Source organism: Mustela erminea, chromosome 16 (assembly GCF_009829155.1).
Source record: "Mustela erminea isolate mMusErm1 chromosome 16, mMusErm1.Pri, whole genome shotgun sequence".
In the NCBI taxonomy this organism is placed as follows: domain Eukaryota; kingdom Metazoa; phylum Chordata; class Mammalia; order Carnivora; family Mustelidae; genus Mustela; species Mustela erminea.
Genome location: NC_045629.1, coordinates 2,897,116 through 2,921,269, shown reverse-complemented (window position 1 = coordinate 2,921,269; position 24,154 = coordinate 2,897,116). Strand labels below are relative to the sequence as shown.

Here is a 24,154-nt window from a genome sequence, read left to right as displayed (position 1 = left end):
CCCCTCTGGGTGGTCTAGAACACACAGACTCCCCCTCTGCACATTCTGCTGAACCATGATTCCTCCCACAGTCAGTGCATGTCCCCAGCCACTATCACAGGGGTTGCCAGAAGGGCCCACTTGTCTCTGCACCCCATGCCACTAAACCTGCAAGTGATATTGGTCCAGGCAGCCCACTTCCAGTGGCTGCCTTTGCCGGGACTGCTGTCTGGGGTCTAGAGTTCATGGTTTCAGAGATCATTCTCTGAGGGCTGAGAGATCCCCACCAGAGGTAGTGCATGCTGAGTTCCTTCAAGCCCAGGCTGGTAGTTTTCAGACTCTTAGTCCATCCTAGAGACCACCAGCTAGCGCCTGCAGGGAGCAATCTCAGGCACAGGTGTGGAGCGAGGTTGAGACCCAGGTCATGGAGTGCTCACAGAACACAAAAGTCTGTAGCTCTAGAGAGCACAGGCTGGTGCCCACATCAGACTCCCTCAGTCAGGGGTGTGAATGTGCCCATTGAGTGGTGGTGCAAGCTGAGCAACCCGGGGTGCTCTGGGACCAGGAACTGGAGGCACTGCTGATGCTCTCTCTGGCATGGGTGGTCACTGGCAGTGGCTGTCTTGAGACATGGGCTTAGGCCTGTACCTGTGACCACCCAATTCCAGCAGTTGCCCCTTAAGATCATTTGCTCTTTTTTAATGCTTTTAATCAGACTCCAAGTTAATGCTGGTCCCCAATCACAGGGCACATTTTATTGAGGGTATTACTTTCCAATGAGTCACTTCTAATGGCTCCCTCCCTCTTCTATTTATCCTCCACTATCAGTCCAAGTGTTCCCACACCAGTTTACCTCTCCACTGGTATCTTCTGCCCCCATAGAAATCCAAAAGTGTATAATCCTATATCTCATGCTGATTTCATGGGTGTTCAGAATATTCTGGTAGATAATTAGCTCACTTAGGGGACCAGTTGAAACAGGTCTCCTACTTCTCCACCATCTTACCCCTCCTCCTCTCCATCTGTTTTATTTCTAGGTATTGAGGCTCCAGGTTTTAAAAAGGGACTATTTATTGAGACCTCTTAATCTCCCAAATCTTGTGTTTGGGTTGGTTACATTAAATAAGAGAAAAACACTGTCAGTTGGAAATATGTGGAATACATGTGGAATGATAGAAGTTTCCATTTAGCCAGAGTTGGTAATCTTTTCTCTTGATGCATGTGAAAAGCCATGTAGAAATGTATTACTCCAATCAATTTTCTCATTACTATAATAACAGAAAAATGGTTGTGAATGCTTCAAAACAAAACAGAAAACTTAAAATAAATGCTAACTGAAGGAAAATGGGAAAAATTGTTTTTGAGTGCATTTATTCATTTGCCAACTGGAAAAAATATCTATAACATCTACATATTTACTGACTTATAGCAATGGTAATTTTCTGATTTCTTTTTCTTTCTGAGAGGTTTTTTTTTTTTTTTTTAAGTCTAAAAGCCAGGAAGTTGCAGAAGTTGAAATGGAAGAGAAAAACATTGACAATGGATTATCTAAAATTTCCTCTTCCCAAATATCTAAAGCATATACCACTGTTTTCAGTGTAGCTTGTGAAGCCCCAAAATTCTGACTTCTCTTCACCAGTCTGAAATAAGTCCAGTAGGGATTGTATTGGTGAGGTACAAATTCTGTTCCTTCTTGTATAATAAGAAATTCAATTCTTTCTTTATCAAATTCCACCTTGGTTCTAAATTGTTTTATTTATTCCTAATAATATTTTCACTTTCCAGTTGATCTTACCAAAAGGCAAATTATCCATATGCTGAATTGTCACAGTAAACAGTTGTCACAATAAACAGTTCACAGAAACAGATAACAATGCAGGCAAAGACTCCATTCCTTAGAGGACTTTGGAATGGAGTCTTTGCCTGCGTTGTTAGCTGTTTCTGTGAACTGCTTATTGATAACAGTCCAGAATTGTGACCAAATATTGGGTGAAGGTCCTTTTTCTTCAGATCCTTTGCTGGAAAAAAACACAGTGTCTGACTTTTTGTTTTGGTTGAGATGCAGTGCTATCTGATTGACATTAGAAACTTGTACTGTTGCTTATAGCTTATATGGACAGTGGCTTACACTTAGTTCTTCAAAGTCATTTTCATTTATTATTAATTTATGTTCATGAATGTCAAGAATGCATCACTGTATATTTTTATATAGAGGTAGATTCATAAATTTTTGCTTTATGTCATTTTTATCTGGATTTAACTTGGAACATACACTGCTTATTTCTCATCTAGTCCTCTCAATTTGCTTGAAGGTTAAGGGATGCATTCTGAAATAAACACAAACTTTTGTTCAGGTTCCTGGATTTCTTTATACAGGAAATGTGGCTCAATTACTTTCCTCTGAAGGCTTTCAGAGAAATATGTTGCAATTCTAGCTTTTCTTTTGGTTCAGAATTTTTTCAGAACAGTTGCAATAATAGGAAAAAGGAATTGAATACTGTATTTTATTATTTCTTTTTAGGCATGTCCTTTTAATGTTGCACAAAGTCAAAAATTAACTTAGATACAATATCATCAACAACTTGATAGTGGTTACTATGTGCAGTTTCTGTGTTGTTCACTTGGAAGATGAGTTTCAAGAGCTTCATATTTCTGCAATATTTTCAGTATCCTTCTTTCTTCTCTTTCAAGTGGTATTGACTCAGGATTCCACCACACTTATTGCCATGTGCTTGAATTCTGAGTTTGCTTTTGGATGCTTAACATCATATCTATCAAATGGACTGAAAGCTTCTGAAGAAAGTAATTTATAAAAGGCAGATTAGTCAGCTAATGATGAAATGATCTATAAAGTTGGTTTGTATCATCCACCTTTACAAAAGGTTTTTTGAATATACTTGTTCTTGCTTTCTGGGTGCCAATATCTACTCTTTCCCCCATAAATATGAAGAATTTTTACTCCTCATGATACAGCATTTCATAATATACTATTTGAAGGAATAACATCATAGTCCTTGTAGCTTTTTCAACGAATGATTTTCCTCTGTTCAAACACACTGAATCTGGAGACTTAATAGAACTTCCACCATGGGTGGGATGAGGTGAAGTGGTTTGTACAGTATACACAGATTCTGGACTTGGTACAGAAGAAATTCTTCCCAAGGTTTGTACAAATTTAACATACTTCCTCCCCCCACCCCGTTTGTATGTATGTATGTATTTATACTTATTTTTTTAATTTTTAAAAATATTTAATTAATTAATTTATTTGACAGAGAGATCACAAGTAGGCAAAGAGGCAGGCGGTAGGCATGTGTGTGCGGGTATCCCACTGAACAGAGATCCCAGGTCCTGAGATCATGACCTGAGCTGAAGGCAGAGGCTTAACCCACTGAGCCAACCAAGGACCTCTATACTTATTCATTTTTAAAAATTTAATATTATTTTTTCTGTGTTCCAAGATTCATTGTTTATGTACCGCACCCAGTGCTCCATGCAATATGTGCCCTCCTTAATACTTACCACCAGGTTCACCTAACCCACCACTTCCCTCCCCTCCAAAACCCTCAGTTTGTTTCTCAGAATCCACAGTCTCTCATGGTTCATCTCCCTCTTCTGATTTCTCCCAATTCACTTTTCCTTTCCTTATCCTGATGTCCTTCATGTTATTCCTTATGCTCCACAAGTAAGTGAAACCATATGATAACTGACTCTCTCTGCTTGACTTATTTCACTCAGCATAGTCTCCTCCAGTCCCATTATGTTGATACAAAAATTGGGTATTCATCCTTTCTAATGGAGGCATAGTATTCCATTGTATATATGAACCATATCTTCTTTATCCATTCATCTGCTGAAGGGCATCTTGGCTCTTTCTACAGTTTGGCGATTGTGGCCATTGCTGCTATGAACATTAGGGTACATATGGCTCTTCTATTCACTACATCTATATCTTTGGGGTAAATACCCAGTAGTGCAATTGCAGGGTCCTAGGGTAGCTCTATCTTTAATTTCTTAGGAAATCTCCACACTGTTTTCTAAAGTGGCTGCACCAACTTACATTTCCACCAAAAGTGTAAGAGGGTTCCCCTTTCTCCACATCCTCTCTAACACTTCATTTATATTTGGAATAAGATACCTGACATTTTTGCTGAGAAATTTTTCAACTTGTCCTCAGAAAAGGTGACAGAATGTAAGTCTCTGTAAAATAGTTGTCCCCAAAGTGGCTTTATATAGATTTTCATGATTTGTTACTGATTTTCATATATTTCAAAGACAGTCTTTTTTCTTTTTTTTTTTCCTTTCATTTTTGACCTTGTCCTCTGTTGTGAATCCTCATGGCACCATACTTCATGGCAACTGCTGAGTACCTATATGTTGGGTCCAGAGAGGGTGTCATGCTAGACCACCATGAAAACACTGCTCCTCAAGGCGGATTTACTGGCATTTGCTTCTCACCATCTATAGACTACAAGTAGTTTCCTAACTTTGATAATTCTATTTTATGTTAAAAAAATTCTTTTTTTTAGGAAAAACGTACTGAAATTTTAATTAAGGCAAAGGGAAAGCATGCCTGCAACTTATTTTCAGAAGGCTTAGAAAAAAGAAATAGAATTTACTTGATAAATAGGTTAGATAGATAGAATTAGATAAAATGGTAAAGCACATATAAAATTTTAACATTTGGTGAATCTGGGTAAAATATATTGAAATTCTTGGTGATATTTTTGCACATTTTCTGTAAATATGAAATGTTAAAAAGTTTAAAACAAGGGTAATGTCAGAGAAGCTGGTGATTTTTTTTTACTACTCATTCTAAAGTTTATTCTGATCCAATATTTAAATGAAGCAGGTAATTTTTTTTATTGTAGGATTTCTCATCACAATTATTTACTCTAAAAAATTATCTGATTTAGTGCAAAGGCAAAAAACATAAAAAAACCCAAATAAAATAAACCTAATGTAAATTTCAGTACCTTTTCCCAATAACATCCCAACTATTTTTAGACATTCTTAATTATAACACCCCTATTGCTCTTCATCTGTAGATATTTTATTTGTATATCCATCTAGTAAACCAAACCAAAACAACAAAACATAACAAAATAAAAAAAAATTACATAACTTCCCTCATTGTTATTTCCATTTTCAAGATAACTGAAATTTATTATGTACAACTGTATTTTTAGAAAGTGTATGTGTTGCTATGCTCTGATTTTTTTTTTTAATTTTATTTATTTGACAGACAGAGATCACAAGTAGGCAGAGCAGCAGGCAGAGAGAGACAGGGGGAAGCAGGCTCCCCACTGAGCAGAGAGCCCAATATGGGGCTTGATCCCGGGACCCTGGGATCACAATCAGAGCCGAAGTCAGAGACTTTAACCCACTGAGCCACCCAGGTGCCCCATATGCTCTGATTTTTAACAAAGGTTGATTTTCAACCCAATTGTTTCCAACACTACTAATTTATATAATGATATAGAATCAGGGATTTAAGTGGAACAGATATGATTAGATATTACCACTCCCATCATATCTGTAAGTTGAATGTTACCTATTTTATTTATTTTCTATTTTAGTGTGCAATAAGCCATTGGTAGTTCTGCAGAAAAAGAAAAGAATTTAATTATATAACCTGTAATGAATTAGCACTTTTAAATCATTGTTTCAATTGAGTTCACATGTCCTACACTTTAAACTTATTCTTAATTAAATAATTCTTATATTATTTGAAATACACAACAGAAGCTTTTGTAATTATCAGAACCACCATATAACTGTCCCTGAGATTTCTCCTTCCCTCTGTGTATCTTACCCTTCTTAAAGGCGAAAATAAGTAACTTTCTAAAGGAAAGATCCAGTAATCATTCTCTTCTTTAAAAGTTAAGCTGGAGTTATGATATATAAGCCTTCATTTTATATTGTATAATTTAGAATACTTTTATAATATGAAAGGAAAACATAGATTAAATAATCTGACAGATCTGTTAATAACTCATCTTCTTTGAAAGAAGGTGTTTGATTATTGGTGTTTGATTTTACAGAAATCAATTTGATTTTATAGAAACACAAGGTGTTTGATTATTAGTATTTGATTTAACAGAAAGAGCATGAGATATAGCTACAGGTATGTCTAATCATATATTCACAGTTTTATTCTAAAAGAAGTCATAAACCCTCTTGTTGAAATCTGACAGAAATAAGTCAATTATAAGGTTCAGATGTGAAATGTAGATATTGTATCTCTATAGTACTTCTCGATGTGGTATTCAGTCACTGACATTAAGCAATCTGTCATTTTCCTCGATCATCAATATCCCACCTGCAGCTGACAGTTGCTGTCAGAGAAGGCTAGAAACAGCTGCTTCCTAATTATGAGGAATATGAATAGAGAGATGTAAAAAAGTCTAAGCTGAATAATTCTTGGGGCTGATAAAAATCTGATTGCTGTGGTAGAAAGCAACAACCAAGTAAAATTTGGTGGAGTACTTTTGAAAAAGGTTCGCCCACACATGAAGAATCTGCTGTCTATGCCCTTTATAAGGGTGTACTTAGATACTCTTATAAATGTTAGGTAGAGGTAACCAGATTATAAAACCTTTTAAGAATTTTAGTTTAGGGGCACCTGGGTAGCTCAGTTAGTTGTTTGCCTTTGGTCATGATCCTGGGGTCCTGCAATTGAGCTCCCCCACCCCCTGGTCATGGGAGCCTGCTTCTATGTCTCCTACTTCCCCTGATTGTGCTTTTTCTCTCTCTGTCATATAACTAAATCTTAAAAAAAAAATAGTGTAATAGAAATGTATGCTCTCCAAGAAAAAATTTTGGGACTCCTGGGTGGCTCAGTCAGTTAAAAGGCTGCCTTAAGTTCAGGTCATGATCCTGGAGCCCTGGAACCAAGTCCCATTGGGCTCCTTGTCTGCATGCCACTACCCTGCTTTTGCTCTCCCTGATAAATAAATGAAAGAATAAATAAATAAATAAATATTTTTTAAAAATAAAAGAACATTTCAAAAATGTTTCTTCCTGATTTTTCATTTGTTTAATTTGAAAACAATGGATTAAACACTTTATTTCAACAAGGTGATGGGCATTTATAGGTATTATTGCCTATAACTAATAAAAATAATTTTAGCAACACATTTCCCCCTTATTAAATAATTTGCCTATTCACAATCACTTTTCTAAAAATTTTAAATTTATTTTTTAAATTTCTTTTCAGTGTTCCAGAATTCATTTTATATGTACTACACTCAGTGCTTCATGCAATACATGCCCTCTATAATACCCACAACTAGGTTCACCCAACCTTCCACTCTCTGCCTCTCAAAAACCCTCAGATTATTTTTCAGAGTCCACAGTCTCCCATGGTTGGTTTCCCCCCTCCAATTTCCCCAAATCCCTTCTCCTGTCCATCTCCCTATGTTCTCCATGTTATTCCTTATGCTCCACAAATAAGTGAAACCATATGATAATTGACTCTTTCTGCTTGACTTACTTCATTCAGCATAATCTCTTCCAGTCCCATCCATTTTGATACAAAGCTGGGTATTCATCCTTTCTGATGGAAGCATAATCTTCCATAATATCAATGGACCACATCTTCCTTAGCCATTTGTCCGTTGAAGGACATCTTGTTTTTCTCCACAGTCAAATGACTGTGGCCATTGCTACTATGAACATTGGGGTACAGATGGCCCTTCTTTTCACTACATCTGTATCTTTGGGGTAAATACCCAGTAGTGCAATTGCAGGGTCATAGGGTAACTCTATTTTTAATTTCTTAAGGAATCTCCACACTGTTTTCTAAAGTGGCTGCACCAACTTACATTCCCACCAACAGTGTGAGAGGGTTCCCCTTTCTCCACATCCTCTCCAACACATGTTGTTTACTGTTTTGTTAATTTTGGCCATTCTAACTGGTGTAGGGTGGTATCTCAACATGGTTTTGATCTGAATCTCCCTGATGGCTAGTGATGATAAACATTTTTTTCCTGTGTCTGGTAGCCATTTGTAAGTCTTCTTTGGAGAAGTGTCTGTTCATGTATTCTGCCCATTTGTTGACATGATTATCTGTTCTGTGTGTTTTGAGTTTGAGGCGTTCTTTAGAGATCTTGGATATCAGCCCTTTGTCTGTAGTGTCATTTGCAAATATCCTCTCCCATTGTGTCTGTGGCCTCTTTGTGTTGTTGACTGTTTTCGTTTGCTGTGCAGAAGCTTCTGATCTTGATAAAGTCCCTAAAGTTCATTTTTGCTTTTGTTTCCTTTGCCTTTGGAGACATATCTTGAAAAGAGTTGCTGTGGCTGATATCGAAGAGGTTATTGCCTATGTTCTCCTCTAAGATTCTGATGGAATCCTGCCTCACATTGAGGTCTTTTATCCATTTTCAGTTCATCTTTGTGTATGGTGTAAGAGTATGGTTGAGTTTCATTCTTCTACACATAGCTGTCCAATTTTCCTAGCACTATTTTTTGAAAGGACTGTCTTTTTTCTACTGTGTACTTTTTCCTGCTTTGTCAAAGATTATTTGAAGATAGCACTGAGGGTCCATATCTGGGCTCTCTACTCTGTTCCACTGGTCTATGTGTCTGTTTTTGTGATGTCTTGGTGATCACAGTTTTGTAGTAAAGCTTGAAATCAGGCAACGTGATGCCCCCAGTTTTGGCTTTCTTTTTCAACATTTTCTTAGCAATTTGGGGTCTCTTCTGGTTCCATGCAAATTTTAGGATTGTTTACTCCAGCTCTTTGAAAAATGCTGTTGGAATTTTGATTGGAATGGCATTGAAAGTATAGATTGCTCTAGGCAGTATAGACATTTTAATAATGTTTTTTCTTCTGATCCATGAGCATGGAATGGTCTTCCATATTTTTGTGTCTTCTTCAATTTCTATCATGAGTGTTCTGTAATTCCTTGAGTACAGATCCTTTACTTCTTTGGTTAGATTTATTCCCATGTATCTTATAGTTCTTGGTGCTATAGTACGTGGAATTTATTCTCTAATTTCCCTTTCTGGATTTTTATTGTTAGTGTATAAGAAAGCAACTGATTTCTGTACATTGACTTTGTATCCTGCCACATTATCTAATTGCTGTATGAGTTCTAGGAGTTTGAGGGTGGAGTCTTTTGGGTTTTCCATATAAAGTATCATGTCATCTGCAAAGAGAGAGTCTAACTTTTTCATTGCCAATATTAGAACCTTATATTTCTCTTTGTTGTCTGATTGCTGTTGCTAGGACTTCTAGTACTATTTGAACAAGAGTGCTGACAGTGGGCATCCTTGCTGTGTTCCTGACCTCAAATGAAGGCTGTCAGCTTTTCCCTATTGAGGATGATATTTGCTGTGAGTTTTTCATAGATAGATTATATGAAGTTGAGGAATGTTCTCTCTATTCCTATACTTTGAAGCATTTTAATCAGGAATGGATGCTGTATCTTGTCAAATGCTTTTTCTACATCGATTGAGAGGACCGTGTGTTTCTTCTCTCTTCTCTTATTGATTTCTTCTATCACACTGATTGATTTGTGAATGTTGAACCACCCTCGCAACCCAGGGCTAAATCCCACCTTGTCATGGTGGATGATCTTTTTAATGTACTGTTAATGTACTGTTGGATTCTATTAACTAGGATCTTGTTGAGAATCATGGCATCTATATCCATCAGGGATATTAGAATGAAATTCTCCTTTTTGATAGGGCCTTTGCTTGGTTTAGGAATTAAGGTAATGTTGGTTTTTTCGAAAGAGTCTGGACATTTTCCTTCAGTTTCTATATTTTGAAAAAGCTTCAGAAGAATAGGTATCATTTCTTCTTTGATTGTTTAGTAGACACATCAGGTCCTGGGCTCTTGTTATTTGGGAGTTTTTTTGATCACTGATTCAATCTTGTTACTAGATATTGTTCTATTCAGATTGCCAGTTTCTTCCCAATTCAGTTTTGGAAATTTATAGGTGTTCACAAATGGATGCCTTTCAACTCAGTTGCTTAACTTATTGGCATATAACTGTTAGATAATAAAATTTCTGATGATTGTTTCTAATTCCTTGGTGTTAGTAATGATCTCTCCCTTTTCATTCATAATTTTATTAATGTGGGTCTTCTCTCTTTTCTTTTGGATTAGTTTGGCCAATTGTTTATTAATCTTACTGATTCTTTCAAAAAACCAGCAGCTAGTTTCATTGATGCATTCTACTGTAACTCTAGTTTCAATCTTATTGATCTCTGCTATAATCTTGATTATTTCCCTTCTTGTATGTGGAGTTGGTTTAATTTATTTTTGATTCTCAAGTTCTTTAAGGTGTAAAGACGGTTGGTGTATTTTGGATTTTTCAATTTTTTTTGAGGGAGCCTTGGATGGCTATTTATTTCCCCCTTAGGACTGCCGTTGCCATATCCCATGGGTTAGACCAAAGTGTCTTTATTCTCATTGGTTTCCATGAATTGTTTAAGTTCTTTGATTTCCTGGTTGAGCCAAACATTCTTAAGCAAGGTGGTCTTTAGCTTCCAGGTGTTTGAATTCCTTCTGAACTTTTTCTTGCGGTTGAGCTCCAGTTTCAAAGCATTGTGATCTGAGAATACGCAGGGAATAATCTCAATCTTTTGGTATTGGTTGAGCCCTGAATTGTGACCCAGTATGTGGTTTATTCTGGAGAAGGGTCCATGTGCACTTGAGAAGAATGAGTATTCTGTTGTTTTAGGGTGGAATGTTCTATATATATCTATGAGGCTCATCTGATCAAGGTGTCGTTCAATGTTCTTGTTTCTTTACTATGTTATGCTTGTATGATATATTACTGAGAGTGGCATGTTAAGATCCCCTACTATTAATGTATTCATATCAATACGACTCTTTATCTTGATTAACAGTTGTCTTATGTAGTTGGCTGCTCCCATATTGAGGGTACAAATATTTACAGTTGTTAGATCTTCTTGGTGGATAGACCCTTTAAGAATGATGTAGTGTCCTTCTGTATCTCTGACTATAGTCTTAGTTTAAAATCTAATGTATCTAATATGAGAATTGCTACTCCAGCCTTCTTTTGAGGCCCATTGGCATGAAAGATGCTTCTCCATCCCTTCACTTTCAGTCTGGATGGCTGAGGGGATGTGTAGCTGAATGTATCAACTGTGTTCCAGGCAAGGTGCACCCTGGAAGCTTCTGAGTAATCATTGAGTCCCCACCAGAATGAGAGAGAGAGAGAGAAAACCCACAGAGAGAAAGAGAGAGACTGAAGAAATAAATAAATGAAAAGAAGACCCAGCCTGAATGGAACCCAAAGTAAGATTTATAAAGTAAACAAACAATAAGAGAAACAAAAAGACTGAGAAATGTAAGTGACAAGGAAAAAAAAAAAAAAGACCTAGCCAAAATGAACCCCAGGTATAAGATTTATATACTACCATAACAAAAAGAAATACACCAAAACAGTGACAGAAGTAAAAGATGGGAGGGTGGTTACAAATTTCCTTTGTGGTGAGGAAGGTTATTTTGATTCTTCCTGGGTGTATCTTGATATCTTTGTTAAAGGACTCAAATTTCCTGAGATAAAAGGGGATTAAAGGTGGTTTATTTGTAGGGGTAGGATTGATTGGGGAAAGAGGAGTACCTTGAAGCTTATCTCTATATGAGTATTAAAAAAACAGAAAAGCAAAAGAATACTACAAACAGATATATGTATTAAGAAAGTTCAAGTTAAAAGGTTATTATGGAATTTGTTATACTGAACCTCGCATTGTGATGGTAAATAGGCTCAAAAATTGTAAAAAAATAAAAAAGAATGAGAACAGTGGGAATGAATTAAAAAAAAAAAAGCTGTATATATTAAGTATACAGATTTTAAGGCAATACCGGGAGCTTAATACCTTCTTTTCCCTGATATTGGGATTTTACAATTAGATGGGGATCCTGCGTTAGTTGTCCTCTTTTTTTTTTTTTTAAGATTTTATTTATTTATCAGAGAGAGAGGGCGAGAGAGCAAACACAGGCAGACAGAATGGCAGGCAGAGGCAGAGGGAGAGGCAGGCTCCCTGTGGAGCAAGGAGCCCGATGCGGGACTCCATCCCAGGATGCTGGGATCATGACCTGAGTCGAAGGCAGCTGCTTAACCAAATGAGCCACCCAGGCGTCCTTTTTTTTTTTTTTTTTTGCTGGCTTTCTGGGGGAGTGGCCTGCTGCGTGGTTTTCAGGCAGTCTTGCTAGATTTGAGTCTTCCTGCCCCCTTACAAGGGGCTTAGCTCTGAGAAAACCAGTATGTCAGACTTTTGTTCTCTGGAGGGTTTTTTCCTTTTTTTCTCTTTTGGCAGATTTTGGCAATTCTTCAGGGGGTTTAGAGGAAAGCAAACTGCACTCAGACATCTGTCTCAGAGAGAAGCCTCAGTCTATTCCTCTCTGGGTGCTCCAGAGCACATAAACTCGCCCTCTGTCACCTCCCACCAGCAGGGCACCTCCCCAGCCACAGTCTCTGGGTTGCAGGTGGTCCTGCTTGTACCCTGGTGCTACTAATATGCAAGTAGTATTAGTCCAGAGAGCTGGCTTCCAGAGGCTGCCTTTGCCATGGCTGTCTGGGCAGGTCCAGACCACCAGAGAGATCCCAACCAGAGACAGCATGCTCTGATTTTCCTGTTGACAGGTGCTGGGAGTGTTCAGACTCTTGCTGGTCCTAGAAAGCACTGGCTAGCCCCTGCACAGGCCTCACTCAGGGGAGGGTGTGGAGCATGATTCAGACCATGGTCACCCAGTGCACTTGCAGGGTGCAAAAGGCTGTGGTTCTAGAGAGTGCCAGCTGGCATCCACAACCGACTCTGTCATGCACATCACCACGCATATGCTCTCACACACACCAGTGGCTCAGGGACCAAGGCCTGGATACTTCACCACACTCTCTCCGGCAGGGCACCAGTGGTGGGCATCCTGGGTCTGTGTCCCCAGCTGCCAGTTTCCATGAACTTTCCCTTAAGATCTTTTGCTCTTTTTTGAATGCTTTTAACCAGACTCCAAGTTAATGATGGTTCTCAATCACAGGACACTCCTGTGTTGGGATATTACTTTCCAGTGGGTCGCTTCTGGTGGCTCCATCCCTCTTTTGTTTATCTTCTGATATCAGTCCAACATTCCCACTCTGTTCCTACTCATCTTTACCTGTCCACTGGCATCTTCTACCCCCGTAGAGATCCAGAAGTGTATAATCTTACATCTCAGGGTGATTTCATGTGTGTTCAGAGTGATCTGGTTGATAATCAGCTCACTTTAGGGAATCAGTTGAAACAGTACCTCCTACTTCTCCACCATTTTGCCCCCTCCCTTCACAAATGATTTTGAAATATAAATGAGCTGGTACTGGCATAAAAACAGACAAATAGACCAGTGGAACAGAGTAGAGAGCCCGGATATGGACCCTCAACTCTATGGTCAATTAATCTTCGACAAAACAGGAAAAAATATACAGTGGAAAAAAGATAGTCTCTTCAATAAATGGTGCTGGGAAAACTGGACAGCTATATGTAGAAGAATGAAACTCGACTATTCTCTTACACCGTACACAAAGATAAACTCAAAATGAATAAAAGACCTCAATGTGAGACAGGAGTCCATCAGAATCCTAGAGGAGAACATAGGCAGTAATCTCTTCGATATCAGCCACAGCATATTCTTTCAAGATATGTCTCCAAAGGCAAAGGAAACAAAAGCCAAAATAAACTTTTGGGACTTCATCAAGATCAAAAGCTTCTGCACAGCAAAGGAAACAGTCAAAAAAACAAAGAGGCAACCCACAGAATGGGAGAAGATATTTGTAAATGACAGTACAGACAAAAGGTTGATATCCAGGATCTATAATGAGATTAAAATTAAAAGCACATTGAGATATCACCTTATACCAGTTAGAATGGCCAACTAACAAGACAGGAAACAACACGTGCTGGAGGAGATGTGGAGAAAGGGGAACCCTCTTACACTGTTGGTGGGAATGCAGGTTGGTGCAGCCTCTTTGGAGAACAGTGTGGAGATTCCTCAAGAAATTAAAAATAGAACTTCCCTATGACCCTGCCATTGCACTCCTGGGTATTTACCACAAAGATACAGATGTAGTGAAAAGAAGGGACATCTGTACCCCAATGTTTATAGCAGCAATGGCCACGGTCGCCAAACTATGGAAAGAACCAAGATGCCCTTCAACGGTTGAATGGATAAGGAAAATGTGGTCCATATACACTATGGAATATTATGCCTCCATCAGAAAGGATGAATACCCATCTTGGGTATTCCCAAGTGGACGGGTATTCCCGTCCACAACATGGACGGGACTGGAAGAGATTATGCTGAGTGAAATAAGTCAAGCAGAGAGAGTCAATTATCATATGGTTTCATTTATTTGTGGAGCATAACAAATAGCATGGAGGACATGGGGAGTTAGAGAGGAGAAGGGAGTTAGGGGAAATTGGAAGGGGAGGTGAATCATGAGAGACATTGGACAATCTGAGGGGTTTGAAGTGGTGGGGGGGTAGGAGGTTGGGGTACCAGGTGGTGGGTATTATAGAGGTTATGGATTGCATAGAGCACTGGGTGTGGTGAAAAAATAATGAATACTGTTATGCTGAAAATAAATAAATTTAATTAAAAAATAAAAAAATAAAATATCTATAAAAATATATGATATACAAAAAAATATATATAAATGAGCTTTCCACAAAGTGTGTTTATCTCTTACATACCACTAGTGCGAATGCAAAATAGAACTGGTACCACCAATGAAAGAGAATTTGTCATATCTAATAAAATTATGTATTTATATAATATTATATTATTATATGATATAAAATTATATATATGTATATTTACCCATTATTCTGGCATTCCCACTTCTAAGAAAGTCTAAGAAATTACTCCAAAATCAAATTGCCAAAATAGAATAAATAAATGAGTGTATAATGCTATTCATAAACACTACTTTCATTTTTCTTCATTATTTTTAGTTTTTAATTTATTGAAATTTAAAGACATTCCAAGATCCTTCAGAATTTGGAGTCAATTTTTTTTTTTATTATGTTACGTTGGTCACCATACAGTACATTATTTGTTTTTGAAGTAGTGTTCCGTGATTCATTGTGTGCATATAATACCCAGTGCTCCATGTAATACCTGCACTCTAACCCATCCACCTACTCATCTCCCCTCTAAAACCCTCAGTTTGTTTCATGGAGTCCATATTTTCTCACAGTTCATTTCCCCTCCGATTCCTCCCCTTTACTTTTCCCTTCCTACTTCTAATGTCCTTCAGGCTATTCTTTGTGTTCCACAAATAAGTGAAATCATATGATAATTGACTTTCTCTGTTTGACTTATTTCACTCAGCATTCTCTCTTCCAGTCCCATCTATGTTGATGTAAAAGTTGCATATTCATCCTTTCTAAAGACTGAGTAATATTCCATTGTATATATGGACAACATCTTCTTTATCTATTTGTCTGTTGAAGGGTGTCTCATCTCTTTCCACAGTGTGGCTGTTGTGGAAATTGCTGCTATAAACATGAGGGTGCATATGACCCTTCTTTTCACTACATGCATTAGGGTGCATATGGCCCTTCTTAGGGTAAATACCCAGTAGTGCAATTACTGGGTCATAGGGTAACTTTTTTTAATCTTTTCAAGAACCTCCACACTGTTTTTAAAAGTGACGGCACCAACTTGCATTCTCAACAACAGTGTAAGAGGGTTCCCCTTTCTCCATAACTTCTCCCAATATTTTTTGTTTCTTGCCTTGTCAATTTTTGCCATTCTAACTGGTATAAGATTGTATCTCAATGTGGTTTTGATTTGAATTTCTCCAATGGCTAATGATGATGAACATTTTTTCATGTGTCTGTTTGTATGTCTTTTTTGGAGAAGAAGTATTTGTTCATGTCTTCTGCCCATTTTGACTTGATTATTTATTTTTTGAGTGTTGAGTTTGAGAATGTCTTTATAGAACTGGGATATCAGCCCTTTGTAGTGTCATTTGCAAATATCTTCTCCCATTCTGTGGGTTGCCTTTTTGTTTTGCTGACTGTTTCCTTTGCTGTGCAGAAGCTTTTGATCTTGATGGTCCCAAAAGTTCATTTTTGGTTTTGTTTCCTTTGCCTTTAGAGACATGTCTCAAAAGAAGTGGCTGTGGCCTATGTCGAAGAGGTTACTGCCTATGTTCTCCTCTAGGATTTTGATAGATCCCTGCCTTATGTTGAGGTTTTTCGTCCATTTTGAGTCTATCTTTGTGTATGGTATAAGAGAATCATCGTTTCATTCTTCTATACATAGCCGTCCAGCACCATTTATTGAAGAGACTGTCTTTTTTCCACTAGATATCTTTCCTGCTTTGTCAAAGATTATTTGGTCATAGAGTTGAGGGGCCATATCTGGACTCTTTATTCTGTTCCATTGGTGTATGTGTCTGTTTTTGTGCTTGTACCATGCTGTCTTGGTGATCACACCTTTGTAATATATCTTGAAATCAGGCAACGTGATGCCCTCAGGTTTGTTTTTGTTTTTCAAATTTTCCATAGCAATTTGGGATCTTTTCTAGTGCCATACAAATTTTAGGATTATTTGCTCCAGCTCTTTGAAAAATGCCAGTGGAATTTTGATCAGAATGGCATTGAAGGTATAGATTGCTCTAGGCAGTATAGACATTTTAACAATGTTTATTCTTCTGACCCATGAACATGGAATGTTTTTCCATCTTTTTGTATCTTCTTCAATTTCTTTCATGAGTGTTCTGTAGTTTCTAGAGTATAGATTATTTACCTTTTTGATTAGGTTTATTTCAAAGTATCTTATGTTTTTTTGGTACTATTGTAAATGGAATTAAATCTCTAACTTCTCTTTCTACAGTTAAATTGTTACTGTATAAGAAAGCATCTGATTTCTGTGCATTGGTTTTGTATCCTGCCACATTACTGAATTGCTGTATGAGTTCCAGTAATATCGGTGTCGTCTTTTGAGTTTTTTCCATAAAGTATCATGTCATCTGCAAAGAGAGAGTGTGACTTCTTCTCTGCCAATTTGAATACATTTTATTTCTTTTTGTTGTCTGTTTGCTGTTGCTAGGATGTGTGGTATGATGTCGAACAATAGTGGTGAGAGTGGGCATCCTTCTGTGTTCTTGATCTTAAGGGAAAGGCTGTCAGCTTTTCCCCTTGAAAATGATATTTCCTGTGAGTTTTTCATAGGTGGATTTTATGAAATTAAGGAATATTATCTCTATCCCTATAGTTTGAAGAATTTTATTCAGGAAAAGATGTTATATTTTGTCAAATGCTTTTTCTGCATATATTGAGAGACAATGTGGTTCTTCTCTCTTCTCTTGATTTGCTCTATCTCTTTGATTGATTTGCAAATGTTGAATTAGCCTCACACCCCAGGGATTAATCCCAACTGTTTATGGAAGATAATCATTTTAATGTACTGTTTGATCCTGTTAGCTAGGATCTTGTTGAGAATTTGGCATACATATTCATCATCGATATTGGTCTCAATTTTTCCTTTTTGATGGAGTCTTTGCCTGATTTTGGGATCAAGGTAATGCTGGCCTCATAGAATGAGTCTGGAAGTTTTCCTTCTGCTTCCATTTTTTGAAACAGATTCAGGAGAATAGTTATTTCTACTTTTATTGTTTGGTAGAAGTCCCTAGGGAATCCTTCAGGTCCTGGACTCATTTTGGAAGTTTTTGATCACTGCTTCAATCTCATTACTTGTTATTGGTCTATTCAGGTTATCAATTTCTTCCTGTTTCAGTCTTGGTAATTTATAGATTTCCAGGAAAGCATCCATTTCTTCCAGGTTGCTTAATTTATTGTCATATACCTTTGATAATAAATCCAGTAATTGTTTCTATTTCTTTAGTGTTAGTTGTGGGATAATGTGGGCTGACTCATTCAGAATTTTATTAATTTGAGTCCTATCTCTTATTCTTTTGGATAAATCTGGTCAGTGTTTTATCTATCTTATTAATTCTTTCAAATAACCAGCTTCTAGTTTCATCGATGTGTTCTACAGTATTTTTGTTTTCTAATTCATTTATCTCTGCTCTAATCTTAAGTATTTCCTTTCTCATGCATTGATTAGGCTTAATTTATTGTCCATTCTCCATTCTTTAAGGTGTAAACACAGTTTGTGTATTTGGGATTTTTTATTTTTTTGAGTGAGGCCTGGATTGCTATGTATTTCTCCATTAGGACTATTTTTTCCATATCCCATACGTTTTAGACCAAGGTGTTTTCATTCTCATTGGTTTCCACTAATTGTTTAAGTTCTTCTTTGATTTTATCATTGACCCAAACATTCTTTCTTTTTTTTGGGGGGGGGCTGCCAAATCTCATAGATTTTTATGAGTTAAAGGTTGTAGTTAGAGATATGAAGGGACACTATATCATTCTTAAAGGGTTTGTCCAACAAGAAAATCTAACAATTATAAATATCTCTGCCCCAACATGGGAGCAGCTGGGGTGCCTGTATGGCTCAGTGGGTTAAAGCCTCTGCTTCAGTTCAGGTCGTGATTCAAGGGTCCTGGGATTGAGCCCCACATTGGGCTCTCTGCTCAGTGGGGAGCCTGCTTTCTCCCCCCCCACCGCTTCCCTTTCTTCTCCCCTCTCTACCTACTTGTGATCTCTGTCAAATAAATAAAATCTTTAAAAAAAAATGGGAGCAGTCAACTATGTAAACCAACTGTTAACCAAAATAAACATATTGATAATAATACATCAATAGTAGGAGACATCAACAATCCACCCTCAGGAATAGACAAATCATCTAAGCAGAAAACCAACAAAGAAACGAGCTTTAAATGATGCACTGGACCAGATGGATCTCATAAATATATAAAAAGCATTCCTCCCTAAAACATAAGAATACTCATTTTTCTCAAGCACACATGGAACTTTTTCTAGAATAGACTACATACTGGATCACAAACCAGGTCTCAACCAGTACCAAAAGACTTGAGATTATTCCCTGCATATTCTTAGATGACAGTACTTTGAAACTGGAACCTAATCACAAGAAAAAGTTTGAAAGAAATTCAAACACTCGAAAGCTAAAGACCTTAAAAAAATTATAAGCACAGGACTATAGAAGGGAAATTCATGAGGTGAAACCCATATATGCTTTGAATCTCTAAACAGATAAAATTTCCTGGAATTGAAACAATGCATAGAGAAGGAATATGAGAAAAGTGTGATAATCCAACTCTACTGAGGAGACAGAAATCATTAGTGGGGCTCTGAATTACCTAGATTTGGTAGGGCAGTTTATTAGAGAAGGACTAGAGTTAGAAGAGGGAAAGATAGAAATCTCTATGAGCATTCCTCAAAGACCCTTGGCTGAGTCATTTGATCATATAGGTGCAGCTGCTTGGATTGACAGTGGAATAAAAATGCTAGAAGCTGTGCACATTGGGAAACATTGGAGTTTCAGTCCTGCCAGAGTGGGAAGATCTTACTACATACATGAAGTATTCAAATAATACAGTAGAACAACCACACTGAAGAATAAGAGACTATACAAAATAACAGCTATTGAAGGCACTAAGAAATTCTAAAACCAAGCCTCAACAAGATAATTTTAAACTGTAAGGAATCTTCATATTGTTTTCCAGAATGGCTGCACCAGTTTGCATTCCCACCAACAGGGCACAAGTATCCCCCTCTTAGCAATATCCTCACTAATATCTGTTGTTTCATTTAGTGGTTAAAAAATATCAAAAAAGCATGAAATATTTCCATTTATAATGATATGGATAGAGCCAGAGAGTATGATGCTAAGTGAATAAGTCAGTTAGAGAAGGACAAGTATCATATGATTTCACTCATATGTAGAACTTAAGAAACAAAGCAGTTGAACATAAGGTGAGAAGAAGAGAGAGGCAAACCATAAAGCAGACTCTTAACTATAGAGAACAAACAGGGTTGATGTAAGGAAGGTGGGTGGGTTATGGGTTAAATGAATGATGGGTATTAAAGAGGGCACTTGTGCTGAGTGTTATACGTAAATGATGAACCACTAATTCTACACCTAAACCAATATTACATCATATGTTAACTACCTAGAATTTAAATAAAAACTTGAAAAAGAAATAAAATGAGTAAACCAAAATTTGGGGAAAATATTCATGTACACATATCTGACATACAGTCTGTATCTAAATAAAAATATTCAGAAAAGAATTCAATTAAAATAGTAAAAAAAAAAAAATCCCAATTAGAATGTGTAAAAATGTGAAGAGAAACCTCACAAAGGATATATAAGCAACCAAAATGTCCAAAATGTACTTGGAAACATGCTCACCTTCCTCAGAGATTAAGTAAATGAAAAGCCCCCGATTTAATATTACATCACTTTCACTAGGATGGATAACATTAAAAGTCTGAATAATGAGAAGGGTTTTGAGGACTTTTAACAGCTGACCTTATTAAAATTGTTGATTAGAGTGTATAATGGTACCTTGGAAAGAAATTTGGTAGTTTTTCAGTAATCATAAATATATATGTTGGGTCCATTATCAAAGGAACGAGACTGAGACAAAGTAAAAGTTATGTAAAGTTTTATTCCATGCCAAGCATTAGAAGTCAGCCTGACCGGCCAGGCAGCCTCCGAAGAGAGCAACACCCCTTGTTCTTACAGGCTAGTTTTTATAGGGCACAATCGTAGACATCTACATATGTGGCTTTGGCTGATTGGATGTCTCCTACCTGTGTGTTTTAGTAACGGTTACCTGGAACCGATACTAGTAACTGTTGAGGCGTTTATTAAACAACAAAATGGCCTTGTTTTAGGTATGTGTTTTAGTAATAGTTACCTGGAACCAATATAAACAAAATGGCCTTGTTTTAGGTGTGTGTTTTAGTAACAGTTACCTGGAACTGATATCAATAACTGTTGAGGCATTTATTAAACAACAAAATGTCTACCTAGGCAACATGGAGTCACTATGTCTAAGTAGGCCCAGGCAGGCCCTAGGGGGTTAACATGTTTTAACATGGAATTGACCCCAACATATACTATCTTAAGAACTAGCAACTTAGAAATTCTGCTTCTTGAATGGATCTAAAAGCAATGAAAACATGTGTCCTGAAAAAAATTAGGACAGGATTGTTAATAGCATTTTGATCAGAATCACTCCAAACTGGAAAACACCTGTTATTCAATATGCATTATGTATTGAATTATGTCCCCCAAATTTTGTTGAATTCCAGCCCCCAATGCAACTGCTTTTGGAGATAGGGCCAATAAGGAGATAATGAAGGAAATCAGGTTCTTATGTGAGTGGGGCCCTTTTCCTATATGACTAATGTCCATATAAGAAGAGCCACCAGAGATCTAACTCTCTCTGCTTTGTGAGCAAACAATAGGAAAGCAGCCATCTTTAAGCCAGAAAAAATGTCTACCAAGAACTGATGATACTAGCACTCTGACCTTGGGCTTTCAACCTCCAGAATTCTGAGAAAATGAATTTCTGTTATGTAAGGCACCCAGCCTATTTTTTTTTAATTTTTTTGCAGCATCCTGAGCTAATATATGATTTAAAAAGAAAAAAAAATAATAAACTGTTACAAATGGACAGGTTTTTTTTTTTAATGCATCTATTGGTAATGCATGCATTGATATAGACTAACATCAGTGACATTATATTGAGTAAGTAAAGTAAACATAAAGAGTATGCATTGACGGGGGGACAAGATGGTGGGGAAGTAGGAGGAGGCGCCTTTTCAACCTGTACCCTAAAGTGAGCTGATTACCTACAAAAGAACTCTGATCACCCATGAAATCAGCCTGAGATCAGAATTATACACGTCTGGATCTCTACAGGGGCAGAAGATGCCAGTGGGCAGGTAAAGCGGAGTGGGAACAGTGAACTGATATTGGAAGATAAACAAAAGGGGGAGGGAGCCACCAGAGGTGACCGGTTGGAAAGTAATACCCCTCATACGAGTGAGAGTGCCCTGCGTCTGGGGACCAGCATTAACCTGGAACTGGTTGACAGCACTTCAAAAGAGCAAAGGATCATGGGGGGAAATTGTGGGAATCGGGGCAGCTAGGGACAGGGGCTTAAGTCCCCGGTCCCAGGACAGTCTCTCCTGGCACTGAGCCAGAAAGAGTGCGGCAGAGAAACCAGGTCTTGGTCCCTAAGTCACCAGTGTGCCAGAGAACGCGTGGGGTCCGTCTCCCGTGAGGGGCTGGGAGCCTCACCAGATGACAAAATGTGCAAGCCCTGCTATAGAGCCTGAGATGCGTTCCCTTCATCCTCCCCTGAGAGAGGTACACAAAGGTCCAGCTGGCGCTCTTTGAACCGCGCCATTGTTTCAGAGACTAAGACGCGTGCCCCAAATTCTCCCCTAAAAGAGGTGCGCGAAGGCCCAGCTTGGTGCTTTCGGACCTGTGCCCCGTTCTCAGAGCCTGAAACGCGTGCGGGACGCACAGCCTCCCCTCAAAGAGGTGCGCGCAAGCCGGGTGCTCTTAGACCCAAAAAGATCAGGCATTCCCAGTCTGGGTCAGTGGGAAAATCTCAGTGTGCGATCACTGCTTGGAACCTCTCTGATGGTCTGGAGCTTTCCAGACAGCCACTGGGGCTATGGTTTGGGGTACAAGCAAAAGATCCTGCGTCCCCAGGGACTGCGACCCAGAACCTGCTCTGCCAGCAGCCAAGGGGGAACTTATTTGGGCTCTGCAGCCAGACTGAGGCTTCCCTCTGAAAGGGAGGTCAGGTTGCAGTTTGTTTTCCTCTAAAACTACAAAAACCATCAAAAGCGGTCAAGGTGAGAGAAAAAATAAAAAGTGAACAATCATAAAAACCTCCATAGAACAAAAGCCTGAAAAAAACTCAGAGCCCACCCCCTTGAGGGGGGTGGGGGGACTTAACTCAGGGAACATCATTGACTGAAAATCCACATGGCAGGCCCCTCCCCCAGAAAACCAACCAAGAAAGGAGAAAAAAAAAACTACAAGAGAACAAGCACCACTACTTCATAGGACAACTTTTATTTTTAACTCATTTCCACTATTCTGGTTAATTTTTTTAAATATAGATAATTTTTTAACCTATTTACCATCACAGTGAGATGTCCAGTATATCAAATTACATAATAACCTTCTAACCTGAACTTTTTGATACATACACCTGTGTTTTTCTTTTGGATTTCTATTTTTTGATTTTTTTAAAAATTTTAGTTTAGTTTAGTCTAGTTTATTCCTTTTTATTTTTGTTTTCTAATATTCATATAGAGTTAAACTTCAAAGTAATCCCCTTTCCCCAATCAATACTACCCCTATAGGTAAACCAATTTTTAATCTCCCTTTATCTTAGGAAAGTTGAGTCATTTAACAAAGATATCAAGACACATCCAGGAAGAATCAAAACAAACTTCCTCGCCCACACTGAGAATTTATAACCACTCTCCCATCTTTTTCTTCCACCATTGTTTCTATGTTTTTGTGTTTGTCCTGATAGTATATAAACCTTACACTTGGGGTTCTTTTTGACGAGGTTCTTCCTTTATTTGAAAAAAAAAAAAATATATATATATATATATATATATTTCTCTTGTCATATACTTTTATCAGTCTTTGTGTTTGTCTGTTATTGTTTGTATACTTCATAAATTTTACCTTGGGACCCATTTGGGCTGAACCTTCTCTTTCATCTTTCCTGTCTCTCTCTCTCTCTCTCTCTTTTTCTTTTTCTTTTCTTTTGTCTCTCATATGGGTGGGGAATCCTGATTACTCAGAAGTGTTCCAGGGTGCACCTTGACTGCACCACGGTTGATACATCCAGCTACATCTGTTCAGTCATCTCTCACCAAAATGACTAGGAGCAGAAATGCTCAAAAGAAGAAAAATACAGAGGATGGACCTTCTGCAACAGAGCTAACGGCTATTAACATAGACAATATGTCAGAAAGAGAATTCAGGCTAACAATTATCCAGGAAATAGCTAGGTTGGAGAAAGCCATGGATGACCAAAGTGAATTGATTAGGGCTGAGCTGAAAGCGACCAGAGATGATGTTCACAATATTAGGGCGGAATTAAAAGCTACCAGGGCTGAGGTTCACAATACTCTCAATGAGTTCCAATCTAATCTAAATTCCTCAAAGCTAGGGTAACTAAGACAGAAGATAGAATTAGTGATCTGGAGGACAAATAGATAGAGAGAAAGG

At 37.8% G+C, this 24,154-nt stretch overlaps 1 pseudogene; it reads right to left on the bottom strand.

Annotated features, from left to right (window-relative positions):
* Positions 1–1,165: 1,165 nt before the first annotated feature.
* On the bottom strand, positions 1,166–4,252 carry LOC116575499 (annotated as a pseudogene).
* Positions 4,253–24,154: the final 19,902 nt, after the last annotated feature.